Raw genomic sequence first — 14,254 nt, 5'->3', positions numbered from 1 at the left:
TCTCTCTCTCTCTCTCTCTCTCTCTCTCTCTCTCTCGTTATATTTGCAGTTTGTCCGTGTCCCCGTCATGTTTGTAACAAAAACGTTTTCTCCTTTTTCAGACCTCCACAGATCCTGGGGTTCCAGCAAGCAATCCAGTGGCTTGATAATGAACTGCAGCAAATACCAACACATAGGTAGTTGTGGAGAAAACACCACAGCAACACCTCCTGTTGTTCATCTGCTTCACATGTTTGAGCAGTCAGTGTGTACGGAGTGTAACTGACAGTAGCTATGGATGTGATCAATGCAGGCCATAATATATTATTATAACTCCTACTGAGTCCTAGTCCTGCGTCTAGACGTCTACTGTCTGGTCCCAACAGTAACGCAAGCACGTATTACAACTAATACTTATTATGAGCGATACCTGTCCACCATGCAGCATGTCACAAATACAGACCATCTACATGTATATCTCCATGCTACCATGGTGACTGACTCAATAATACATTCCATAATGAGACGGTGCTGGATCTGTCACAGTCCAAACTGGGGACTACACTGTACATAATATAAATGTACTACGTAGTAAGTACTATTATTAAAGTAAACTAAAGAGTACTATAGTTTGGACTTCATTCCTGCGAATCCTAGGCGCGAGCGTCCATCAAGGAGCGCTTGTTGTGGATAAATGCTGTAATAGTTTGTAGTCATATGTACATGAATGCACTAATCGAGCTATGCTTGCAGTGAATACGGAAAACATAAGTCTGAAATGATATGAACACCAGGGGAAGAGGAAGTGTGGTCTAAGTGTCTGGTGTAAAAGGACAGCGCTCCTTGCTAGAACCAGCAAAGGAGAGTACACTGGCAATGAGCTGTTTAAAGTGGAGTTCATTCACATGTATCGGTACTCCGTAGCTGATTTACTCAGTACTTGCACATGTAATATCAAGACTCATGAGACCTGTACTTGCTGCTGCACATGTACATGTATATTGTACATTGTATTAAATTGTGTTACATGTACATGTAGACAGTACAGGCTGATCGGATTATGATGAAAATAAATTCAATGTTCATATCGGGCGCGTGCACATGTGCTGCGCGGTGGATGGGGGTTGAGGGCGATATACATGTACAATGGACATGTATGTGCTGGATATGTACCATTGTGTCGAGTTCTTCTCCTCATTTTAGTTCATCATGCAGTGAGTGTTCAATAGTAAAAAAAAAAAAAAAAAAAAAAAAAATGTCTATCACCATTATCGCAATAGTCCCAATCAACACCAATCAACACAGTGTGACCGTCAACTATCTACGACTGTACAAGTATCATGCCCTGCCTGCGGCTGCACGACCAGAAGAGGTAATACATTGCTCCTAGTCCCCGTCCTTCCCAATCCCAGCGGCCAGCGAATCAGGCAGCGATGGTCAGCAATGCAGGTTCTGCTCACGGTGCAAGTGGATGATACAGTGTACTAGTGTTTAGTAGTAGTGGAACTGTTTGGGCGCAAAAATGGTATGCCATGGCAACATTCTGCCTTTTCTGGCTGTGATAGACTGCCAAGTAAGTTTCTGGGCAGTTTATCATTCTGTAGAACTGAAGTACAGTCATGTAAAAATGTATGCGGCCGTGGAGTCTACATGTACATTGTACATGCACACCATGGAGCCTACAGCGGCCATCTTCAAGGAGCATTCATCCTTAAAAGCGAATTGAGATTATGGGAACGAGAGTTACTGGGAACGTTCTGGAAAAAGTTTACATGAATAGAAATATTTTCCAAGAGCTAGAGACGTTGTGATAAGGATGTGCACACCGCGTGGCCGAATGAAACACTGCATGTACAGGTAACTAATAGCCCACTTCAAAAGATCAGGATGATCTGGAATTCACAGCATGTGTGCTTTGAGGGTGTGCTTGGCTTGAGTGCTTCTCTCCCTTCTTTCCCATTCTTTCCCATTTACTTTCAATACTTTCTCCCTATAAGTATAACATGTACATGTATAATTATATACAATGTACAACGTATCTTTGATGGCCATGCTACCATTGACTTCAGTCGCATTTTACTAGTATAAATGTTATATACATGTACATCTACATAATTATACGTTCTAAGTACACACATGTACAGGTATACGAGATGAAAAAAAACAGAGAAACAATGCATTTACATGTACATGCATGTACTCCACTCAACACGACTGGTCACACAGCATGGGGTTGTGTTCCCAAAAATAAGCCAAACTAAGAGGACAAAACAAATTGAATGCAAACATGAGCACGATAAGCAACAAACCCACAGGAGGGAAGCGAGAAATGGCAACTAATCTCGCGAGATGTGGGCTTCCGACACCGCCAGACTGAGTGTGGGATACCTCATGACATTAGCAGCAGCACGATGCCAACAATGCATTTACTACGTTTACCATCATGAATCATATCAGTGGACAACCATTGTGAGTTTGTGGCGCAAGCGCAATGTACTGTACATGTATTGTAGCAAAGAAAAGGACCAAGGAACTACAAGTTACGCTATATTGTCCACTAACACCACCAGTTACTTGGCAATCAGCTCATGCGATGGCATTGGACGACACTGACCGACGGTACTGACGTTGTACAACTAACTGCCAATCACCTCTAGCACGTCTTGGATGCACACTCCAACAGCCATACTTGGAAGGTTCTGTAGTTATAACATAGGAGGGGAAGGTGCACGCAACCAAGACAAGCCTAAGCTGAAACAGTGAAAGGACATTAATTTTAATATCGTACTTGTAGTTCCTTGGTCCTTTTCTTTGCTATAAATTAATCATTGGCTCTCCATCTGAGTCCATACATGTACATGATATTGTAGTTGTTTACATCGCAAATCACACGGACAATCATGCCCAATATTGTGATGACGATAGAAAAGGAGAAAAGATAAAGGATAATATGACCTGGATAAGTGGAGTGAAGAAAACACTGTGAGCCTAGAAATCTTTCGGGATAGGGACAATCCAAGCATTAGCCATGAAGATAAACGTTTGACGCTTAGCAGCAGCAAATACTGGTCTGTGAGATCCTGAAGTACTGCGGATGGTTGGTAGGGGCACAACATGTCATGTAGATGTATGCATGATACTTCTGTACCTGTGTTGCAATGGATTATTCTAAAACATAGTGCTGTGCTTTCTGGTATGCCCGCGCCATACATGTATCGGTATAATGCTCCCCCGCCACTTCATGCTTCCCTACTTTTCTGTTTCTACTCCTCACTCATACCAAGATACATGTACCTTCTTCAGTGACAAATACAAAGGAAAGTAGTTGCAGCTCTTAAGCAGACTGGGTATAATATCTACTGGGTATATCTACAGCTGTCAGAAGGAAATGTTTTGCCCGTGACTCCTTCGCTGTTTGAAATTATTGGTGTGAGTAATGGCTACCGAGGGTAGTAATGGTAGACTTTAGAGCGCATGGAGGAGGAGAGTTTGTTGTAGTATTGTTCAATGGCCGAATGGTACCGTTCACAGTTTTATTGATATGGGTATATCTAGGGACACATACGAGAAAGAGTGAGACTCTTTCTTTGTTGTTTCCTTATAATTATAAGTTTATTAACGTTTTCTAGGGACACACGTCTTAGCGTGAGATATGGGTAGCATCGACGGTGTATTGTGCTTTCTGCAGCAATGAGACAAGGACTGCGCAACAACTAACAATAATCATAATCATTACATGTACAAATGTATGTCGAAGTCGGAAGAAAATGTTGAAGATTCGCTGCTTGGATGACGACTACACCATAGCTTAGCGGTAGAGCATCGCTGGCCATAAGCGAGAGTCCCTGGTCGAGTCTCGGTGGCACGGTGGGTCGGTGATCGTCAATTTTTTCTTCAGACTTTTCCCGTTTGCAACTACTTTCCTTCAAACTATGAATAGTATTATGTCGTCGGTTCTTGAACTTATACATTGTACATGTACATGTACGTCGCCCAGTGCAGTAGCGCTACCCGTACCGAAAAACATAACTACATCATCAAAAAAGTACATGATGGTACGTCTTTACAAGCCGGGAACAGATGGCAGTTCTGGTGGAGCGCGATACCATTTCCAATTCCATCGATGTACATGTACATATACCACAAGGCAATAGTGGCCGGGATACATGGAGACGTTAGTCTTTGGTTGCATGTAGAGGTGCAGTCCTTAGCCTTGCTTGGCTCCGTAATGCACTAATACATAGTAATGGATGTGACTTGTACAATCATAATTATTATACAGTCATGTATCACGATCTGATCGTCTACTGCGTATGTGCGTATAGTTATACATTGTTATGTAGCTATGTAGCTATGGTGCATGTTGAAGTCAAGTGTACCATCACGACATGATCACGTAGCTATACTAGTAGTAGTAGTAGTAGTAGTAGATCACAGGAGGCGATTGTGGCGATACACCGATTCAGTCAGCATATCGGGTATTCGGCCTTCCAAAATATCACGCGTGCCAAAACGCGGCGTTTCGTTTCGCCAGCGCGCATGGATCCTTTGTCACCAAGTAATAGTTCTCCTCCTTGGCAGTCATATTCATTGGCACAGCTGTCCGACATTCGCATGCAGCACCTGTATGGCGTGGTTTCCTGCAAAGACACACAGCTCAAGATAAAGGACAACCGCTCCTTCCTCCACTCCCGGCCATGTGTCTATGGAATCAGCAGGGCCGCCGCTGGGGTTGGCTAGTACTATCGTGTATCGTGGGGATGACTTACGTTGCAATGATCTACTAGTACTAGTACCCGGTACCCCCAGCCATGCACTGTATACAATACTTTCATGATGAATCGCTGAACTAAATTCTTACTTTACTTACCTTGTATATTACTATACGTACATGACTGTACATGATTGTACTTGGGCCTTGGCAACCAACGTTAGTCGTTACTTCATAAAGTGCTAGTTACTATAACTGATTGTTTTAGTTTAGAAAATCGCAGTCGAGTCCGTGGGTTGGTGGCTGTCTGAGACCTCTCCTCGCACACGATACAATGTACCATGTACACTGTACATGTACATGCACTTACAATTATTTATGTATACTCACCGCTAGCGCCCTATGCTTCCCAGATCTGCAGAGAAGCAATAACTTTGTTTATTGCTATTACGTACCGCCCTATTGCCAACATTGGATTTTACTAGCTATAATCTATTACAGAGTCTACACGGTATGACCTGCGGGTCCCATGGGTAATGATTGGGGACAGTCCCCGATGTTGCCGCTAACGACGTGAGAAGGCCGCTTTGCATGCATGCAGTGCACGGATAGGGCGCGCAGGCGCATCACTCCTAGTGTAGAATGATCATGATGGCGGCATGTACACACCTCTGTTTTATGTACTCTTGCCTTGGTGATCAGGTGATCAGGTGATCCCCATGATCAAGCAAGCAGGCTACCACTTGTTGCCTGTTGGTGTTGCACGAAGACAAAAGTACTGAACGGTTACGTAACATGGACACGCGACGCGGTTTTGTCGTGTCAGTAGCGATCGGAGACTGGAGGGGACAGTGAAGCAATCTTGCACGCCTTCGACTCTAAATACCGATAACTGCTTTTCAGTCAGCCTATGCTGGGGGGCAAGATGCGAACATGACGTTGAACTTGAACACTGTAGGCTAGTGTGACGGCGGCGGCGTCTGGGGTCATCCGGGGAACGGGGCACAAGCCTAAGCCAGAGGAATAGGCAGGATAGGCGCGAGCTCTCCACCGTATCATCGATCAGGGCGGGACAAGTGCGATCGATCGAACTACAAGTAAAGCACGATCCGCGCGAGAGACGTATTGCAGTGTAGATCTAAGGGGCACGAAAGAACTTATATCGCGAACAATTCGCACATTCCCTCGCCGCATCGCCGATGGACGAATTGTTCTGTTATTGTTCTGGTTGGTTAAAAGCGATCGTGGAAGGGGCTCCCCATACCACAAGCGCGAAATAGAGATGAGGGGCGCGGCGTTTACTACAGCTGTCATGGATCACGCACTCAAAGCGGACACCGCAACGCACCCCATGCCCAGGGCCAGTGGCCGGCAACGCTGCAAAAAAAAACTTCGTATCTAGTGCAATCAATCAATCACCACAACCAGTCAGTCACCTAAGTGACTTATTAGACATGCACATGTACATGTACATGTACATGAAGTTAGATTCAGTCAAAGATTGATAACGTTTACCGTGTGGCATACTACTAGCACTGCACTGATGCAGAAGAACGGACACAATAGGACACGGTATTGGCTGCACGGGGTCAGTGTTCACAGGAAACGTTTGAAAGAACTACGATGTACACATCGCCATGTTTCACAGTCTTTACTGTAAATGATAGTTATCTGTACTACATGATTGTACTTCAACGACGTTACGTACCAGCTGCGCTCTCTCCGCCAGCTCCCATGATCCCAAGGCCAGGACCCTGAGTAGGCTTTCTGTATAGGGTCCGGCGGATTCTGCCGGCAGAAAAATTGGCAGAATTCGGTACTTTTTCGGGTAAGTTTCATGCATGTTTGGTATGTGGATAAAAAATGGAGCAGAATTCGAGGAATTGCCCGCCATAAGGTTGGTATGGTTCTGCCAATTTCACTGCTTTTCGAGCAGAATCCGCCGGTCCCTATTCCTGTATGACCATCCAGGCTTTGTGTGTGGCTGCCGAGTGCCGACTGATAACCGCAATGATGAACAATCCTGCAGGCCGCAGGCGCTAGTATATAGGCGTAGCTGTAAACGTAATGTATGCTATGATCAAGACTGCATATTAGTACATAACCATGATAACCCAGGGCCAGGGCTGGGGTTATGTAGTCTTCGTGCTATCAGTATCACCATGAAAAAGGCATGATCACTGCAGTATGCAGTGCAGTGGTACATGGTAACGGGTGCCGTGCATCGTCGTCACGTGTACGGTTGTTGGCACTACACATGTATGTACTAGCTCGCAGTGTCAGTGAGATATTACTAAAGTAATACTAATACCAGTACTAGTTAAGTTGGAGCTAGAGGAGAGAGAGTAGAGAATGTTCTCATGCACTGCAATGCATATCCGTGTACATGTCATGTACACGGATACAGCTCTACTAGAAAGTCACCAAAACTAGAAAGTCACCAAAACGATAGGGAGCTGGGGTTGAAACGCCGGGAAGCCATCACAGGTTTTAGAGGCCCAAAGCGGAGGTGCCCGTTCATGGTTGGCGCGGGAAGCAAGTGCTAACGATGTAGATTATTCCCTGCTAATCCCCGTGACGCGTCCTCAACAATGCTACTACAATGTACAAGAACTTCTCTGGACATACTCATTGGACATACCGTTATCTCTATCAATGCAGCGTCACTCACAGGATCATGCAGTCTGTAGTGCAGTGTATAACTATCGCTGGCACTAGGATGTTAGTATAGCGCGTGCACGCCTGGACGACCTTCACCACGTGCTCTTCATGTAAAGCCCGCTGTAGATGATCTTGCCATTCTCCATCGATAATATTATCGGCTTATAGTTATACACAGACCGGTAGCTGAGCATGAGAGACGGCCGACGACCACTGTGCAAGTGGCAGTGATATGAGAGGCATCGAGCATGCTTGCATGCAAGCAGGACAGCGTCGTGGCGGCACAAGGGCACCGCGTACCGCGAAAGGTATCAAATGCGCAGGGCGGCAGCGCTTGTGGTGTCCTTTGTTAAAATTAATTCATTGTGGATCATAACTGCATGTACTACCGCCCGCCCTCAGTGTACGAGCATACCTACATGACTGTACAACACACATACACTTGATCAAATCCCTGGACTGATTATGGGAAGAAGAAGCAAGAAGCTAGGCCAGCAACACTAGAAAAAGGAAGATTCCCCGGACTTGACAGCATCATGGTAGGAGGCGGTCATACAGCAGCCTGCAGACTGCAGTGTAGAGCCAGTGGCCGCCATCAATCAGGGACTCTGTCTCTGGCAGTCTGGGAGACCTACTCAGAGACTGATACTGTAACTGTTACTGTACTGGTCTGTAGTGATGAGCAGAGTAGTAGAGTACTACCAGGGAGTCGTAAAATACAGGGAGTCGTAAAGGGTATTTTACGACTCCCTGAGTACTACTAGCGCCAGGCTCTAGCCATGGCATGCAATGTCAGTGATGTGTAGTGTTATCATTATCAACACCAGAGCCTTGAGAGAAGTACAGTACATGTAATGGACATTGTAACTCCCTGTCCGTCCCTGAGTAACACGACAACAGGATGTGCAGCCACTACTCACCTCTTCAAGCAACCATTCCGCGAATCTTCCTTCGCCGAGAAAGAACAATGCCCTCGGAACAATAACATTAGTTTTTGTTTGTATTATACGCTAGTAGTACTGAACTGAGGGCACTCGCGCATGGCTCTGTTCCAGTCACCTCTTCATCCGCTCTCGAAGACGAATCACTTGACCTATGACAGTATGATCTGAGCACGTTGCAACGTTGACCACTGCTCGAATGCACCATACCTACAGGCTACATGTACCTACCGAGAACACTGCAGTTTTAAAATGCTGTTTATTCAATCAGTAGAGATCGTGCATACCCTGGAACACTTTAGAGTTCGGGGCTGCAAGGAGCAGACCGGAAAATCACGTCCAGTTATTGCCTCCAAGTTACATGTATTCCTGTTGAGGGAAGGCACATGATGAAAGCACGGATCGCGGAAGCCAAAACTGACGATCTTGCCAGCTGCGAAGTCAAAGGACCCTCCAACCAGTCCTGAGTCATTATCTTTGGACGTGAAAGTAAAAATAGATTGTACACTGTAGCTTGGGGCTGCCGAATAATTTCATCGTCCGTTCGTGAGGCAACGCCCCGTTCGTTATTGCGATCATTAGATTGACAGTTGCCTACGATCAAGGTCCTCGCCCTCGCCGTCTCAGCCCGAAGAGCCGGGTTGGAAAAGATCAGCCCTTCAGGGAGTGCTAGAGGCTTAGATCTCCCAGGAAAAGATACAGCCCGGCACAGCTAACGCACAAGCACAGCGTACTCGTCCAATGTAGATCTACAACGTACAATGTACAAGCAGCCACGCACACGCGCAATTCCCCTCCTCCAAGTTAACTCCTCCTCCAAGCTAACTCCCCCCCCCCTCAATGTAGATCTACTCCAAGAAGGCATCGCGCTGCACCGGCATCAAGAGGCCACCCTTGTTTGCTATTTTGTGAACATTATGATAATGATCAAAGAATTCAGGCGAGTTAGTTGAGCTCTACATTCGCACGTGTAGTGGGGCCCAGCAGAAGCCAGTCGTGCCCCCCCCCCCCCCCCCTCTGTCTCTCCGCCTCTTTTGCCTCCCCATCCACCACCGCAGTCGTGCATGCAAGACGTGAAGATCCATTGCTTGTAGTGCTTTGCGAAGTGTTTCTACCGACAGGTGGGAGTTTCCTCTTCGCCCTGGATATTTAGATCTTTTGAGCGAGATTTGACTGAGTTACGATCTGTTGAGGTTTTGCATTCGAATGCGTCGTTTACGACTCACTCAAGTATGGGGGGGGGGGGCGGCTTTAAAAATGAAACTACTGTGATGATGACTTAGTGTTTAACCGGACGGGAGGAACATTTGAAACGTGCCGCAAGTTATTGGCGTTTATTGTGCTATGAGGCATTACGCTGCTTATCGTGTGTTTCCTTACCACAAGAAAGGTAGTTGCTACTGATTGCCCCCTATCTGTTCACTCCCCGAGGTTACAATTACATGTATCAGTGATGTCTTCCTTAGGACAAGGCTGTACATGTATGTGCATATAGCTGAGTAAGAAGGGGAATAGCGCTTGTCTAATGGACGTGCTTTGGGATCCATTAGCATTGTGCCCAGTGTTCTGAGCGGGGGTGATCGTATGCCACTATTTACACATTGCCGACATACATGTACAATTGTACATGTACATGTATGACTGTATCACGGCACCGTATTATTGTTTGATGATTGGGCTGGGGCATACAAGTAAGAATCGCAAGTAGTTTTAAATATAGCCCCTTCTGCTGATTGTTTTGATGCCAATCGACATCGCGTATACCCATAGACTACCAGGAATGTACATTGGTATGTACGAGTACGAGTACACCAGACCAAGCTCGTCCAGCACTGAGTCCGGAGTTTGCAGTACAATCAGCTGTGTTGCAATGCAGACATTGTGCAGTACATGTACATGTAGCAGGTGGGGGAGGGCCTGGACCAGCACGATTTCACTGGGGGTGAGAAGTTCATTCAGGCAGCAACACGATACAATGTAATTGCTTGCCCCCGGCAACACAGCAATATAATGTACTTGTAAACCATGGTCTTGAAACACCAGTGCATGTACATGGCATTGATATGAACTGCCAGTGAATCTTGATGTGTTTATGATATTCTTACAGTGTTTATGATGACTGATAAAGTGCGAAGCAGTACACGACAGTTCACGACCTCAATCATCCTCCACTCCACTGGCACTGTGACCTACCATTCTCTGTGAGCTGAGGGTAAACCCACCCTCGACCCTCCTCGATTTCCCAATGCCACTATGACAACAGCATGTGACAGTGCAGACCAACATTGTACAGGACTGTACAATACCGAGATAAGACCGTGATCTCTGGACAAGGTCTTCAACTCAGTGCCCAGAGTCTTCGAACTTCTACCCCGTCTTGTTGTCCTATTATTTAGTTCTAGTCCAGGGAAGTCCAGGGAAGGAGTGTACTTGAAGTTGAAGTAGTAGCGTCTGTTTGTACAATGTACAATGTACATGTAGGTGCAGGCAATTTTGGATCTCCCATCACGAATGTAGCCGTGTTGTTTTTCTCTTGCTCACATGTACCTGCTTTGTTATGCTAGTGACAAGATGGAGGTACAATGTATCTGATCGTCAGCCTACGGTCTTTATCCGAACTGATTCTCATGCTTCAACACCGGCAATGATTATGTACATGTAGATCTGCTACGCACGCACGCACACATCAGTAGAGACCGTCCGTGTGCTACACTGACAGGTCAGAGCGGATGCGCATTTGCCAATTCTCCCATCAGACCCCCGTCCGAAAGATCCATTAGCAATCTGTCGTCAACACCAGCTAACACGAACAGTCCTGCTGGTAGGTTAGCTCATCAGCCGTATTTAGCAGGTCAAAAAATGTACACCACACATGATTCATGTATGTATCCCTCGCGGCGTCATGGCGTCACGCCATGCGAAAATGCGGCTATAGCCACCGCAACATTTTCTTTGTGGTTTAGCCGCATGTGAGCCATGCGGCGCGGCTGTCTCCTGCTCCCAATGAGCCATAATCGCACACGCTCCGAGCTTCTCGTTTGAAGTATTGAGACTTCGCCATGTCTTTGTAAGATCTCCTAGCCATTCCGAGTTCGACCGGAGAAGCGATGCGTGACCGGGGAAAATTCGCGACTGCACCCCTCCCCTCCCAGCAAATGCTCCGAGCCACGAGCCGTCGCGCCCTTCTCCGGTCATCCCACCACTACGTAGCCACGTGTATCCACTGTCTACATCTACATAATACTACATGCCAAGCAAATCAGGATCGCTACAGTCATATGCATGATATCGGTATTAGTATCTGCAAAGTGTAAAATAAATAAACAACAACAACAACAACAAAGTCAAACACATGGCTGGCTGATCACAACTCCACCCACATGGACTTCAGTGTTCAGTAGGATCAAGAGTAGGATGCATAGTTGTAGGAAGTGTTCTTCCACACACTCAGTGATCATACTTCATAGGAAATTGTGTCAGGAATGCTATCAGTATACCGGTATTAGTAGTGCAGGGTGTGTACAATCATGCACACACTCACAGACCGGGTCAGTACAAGTCATGTAGATCTACATGAACATGAACCACGGAGCAGATTGCGGCGCGCCGCATTCGTCTTCTACAATGTGTCCGCAAGCAGCCACTGGCAGGCCGAAACGCAGCGCATCTGCCGAGTTCGGACTATATTATGTAGATCTACCATGCGTGGTGTTGCGCGCGCGCATACAAACACACACACACACACACACACACACACACAGAGTCAAATACACACACACCACACACGCACGCACACTTTTAAAAATCCGTTTGCAGCGTCTCTATTACAACCTATAGCATTCTCAAGGTATCCCGAAACAGCCCTTCGGATCAGACTTCGTCGAATCACCGAGATTACCCGGCCGAGCGGACTTTACAGCTGCTGTTACATAATCATTGTATCTATTTCCAGCGATACGAAAAGCTCGCTCATTAGCATGAGTAGCGAATTCCATGGGTTGGGTGAGCGCTGTGGCCACATGTCGCTCAAATCACACCCAACAATGCAAGCTTCAGCCAGCACAGGAACCAGCTGGGCTAACAATGGAGAGAGGTGAGCATGTTGCAAGCAGCAGAGCAGAAGAAGAGCTCGAAATACGATCATTTTCTCCACACCTGACTGGGTTCCGGAGACACTGGGGTTTCGGCGAAAATTATGTCACACACACACTGCATTTGAGACAGGATGCTACCAAACACGAACACGCCGTTTACGTGCAGTTTGGCATTGATCACCATGGCATAGGCATACGTATCTAATCGCATTTGGTCACATGAAAATGGACACCCCGGTCTTCTAGACTGATAAAGATACACGTACATGTACATGATTGTACATGTAGATAAACTGATCTTTAGTTACAGCCATGTCTACTTCAGACTGAACTCTAGCCTACATAGAGGGGAGAAGCTCTTGCCAGTCCTGGCGATTAGGCATATGCGGATAATGCCGGCAGAAAAATTGGCAGAATTCGGTACTTTTTCTGGTAAGTTTCATGCATGTTTGGTATGTGGATAAAGAAATGGAGCAGAATTCGAGGAATTGCCCGCCATAAGGTTTGTATGGTTCTGCCAATTTCACTGCTTTTCGAGCAGAATCTGCCACCTTTTCGAGCATTATCCGCCAATGCCTACTGGCGATACAACAATACAATCACGTGTGTATATGACTGAATCTCCGACTGAATCTGAATACATTTGCAAGCATCCTGGTGTGCTTGTTTGCAGCCATACTTTCCCAGCCAGGCTCCGACCCAGCTTCAACACAACAGCAGCAGCTTTTTAAAAGTTAATTTTTGAAACAATGTATGAAACGAATGCATATGTATGCACATGACCAAACCAGTTGGCAGTCTGCAACCTGCACTCAGTGCACTGGTATGTTATAAACAAACCATTAGCGTCCCGACTACTTTTAAACAGACACCCACTGTGACCCAGTGCTGCCAGCAATACTGCCAATAGCCTTCAAAAAGAGGGGGCACGAGAAGTGACGTAATTTTGATTTGCTGTTGGATACTGATATCAAACACACAGCTGATCTGAAGACTACTACATTATACAGGACACGGGTGACCGGACTAGACCTGCCCCTGGTTTAGCTGGTTGCCTTGGATCCTGTGTCTGTTACTGCACGTCGTGGATGTTGTATCGACTGTGTGACAGAAGTCCACAGGTACAGGTCCGGGACTCAAAGACGTGCATCTCACATGAGTCATCATCGATCAGTAATTTACATGATTGTACAGTAGTACTGCGGCTACTGTTACCATGGTTACCAAGACGGCAAGAGTACATACGCAGGCGGGTAACTGATTACAAAGTCATACTCTTGCTTGGTAGGCTATGTTGCAGTAGACTGGACTAGAGACTGGAGTGGAGATGCATGCAGAAATCTGTAGCCTAGGCTCCAGGTCGACAGCCTGGTCCAGCAATTCCCTCACACTACACTACACGAAGCCATGATGTCCTCACAGGATGTTTATTCATGCTTGACTATAAGCTATCCGCAGCTTTGACTTTGTGTTTCAGTGTTTGTGATGCGATTTCAAAGATAACGCTACATCACCGTCAGTGTCAGTCTTGTTCCGCTGTTCGTAAAGGACAACGAAACAATTGTCACATTGTGTACTAGTGTAGTTACTGTTATGGGATCCCGGGATGGGACCCAGCTTAGCCGATGTGGTCCTGGACCTGGGTCTCCTAGCGGCTTGAAATGTTGAAAAGGCAAACAAACTACAGTATGTGTACAATGTAGATTGGCCATACACTACATGTAGTGCCTGTCTACTAGTACTACGGTCAACTGCATGCAGCACTGGAATGGAAACAGGCTGGATACTAAGACAGTGGATGCACTACCAACCAGTTACCTGACCACCCCCACTGCCCCAGTTCAAACCACTCGCCCGGCCGACCTTTG

Source organism: Sycon ciliatum, chromosome 1 (genome assembly GCF_964019385.1).
Source record: "Sycon ciliatum chromosome 1, ocSycCili1.1, whole genome shotgun sequence".
Taxonomy (NCBI): Eukaryota; Metazoa; Porifera; class Calcarea; order Leucosolenida; family Sycettidae; genus Sycon; species Sycon ciliatum.
The sequence above is the reverse complement of the archived record's forward strand: the minus strand, read 5'-3'. Positions refer to the sequence as shown.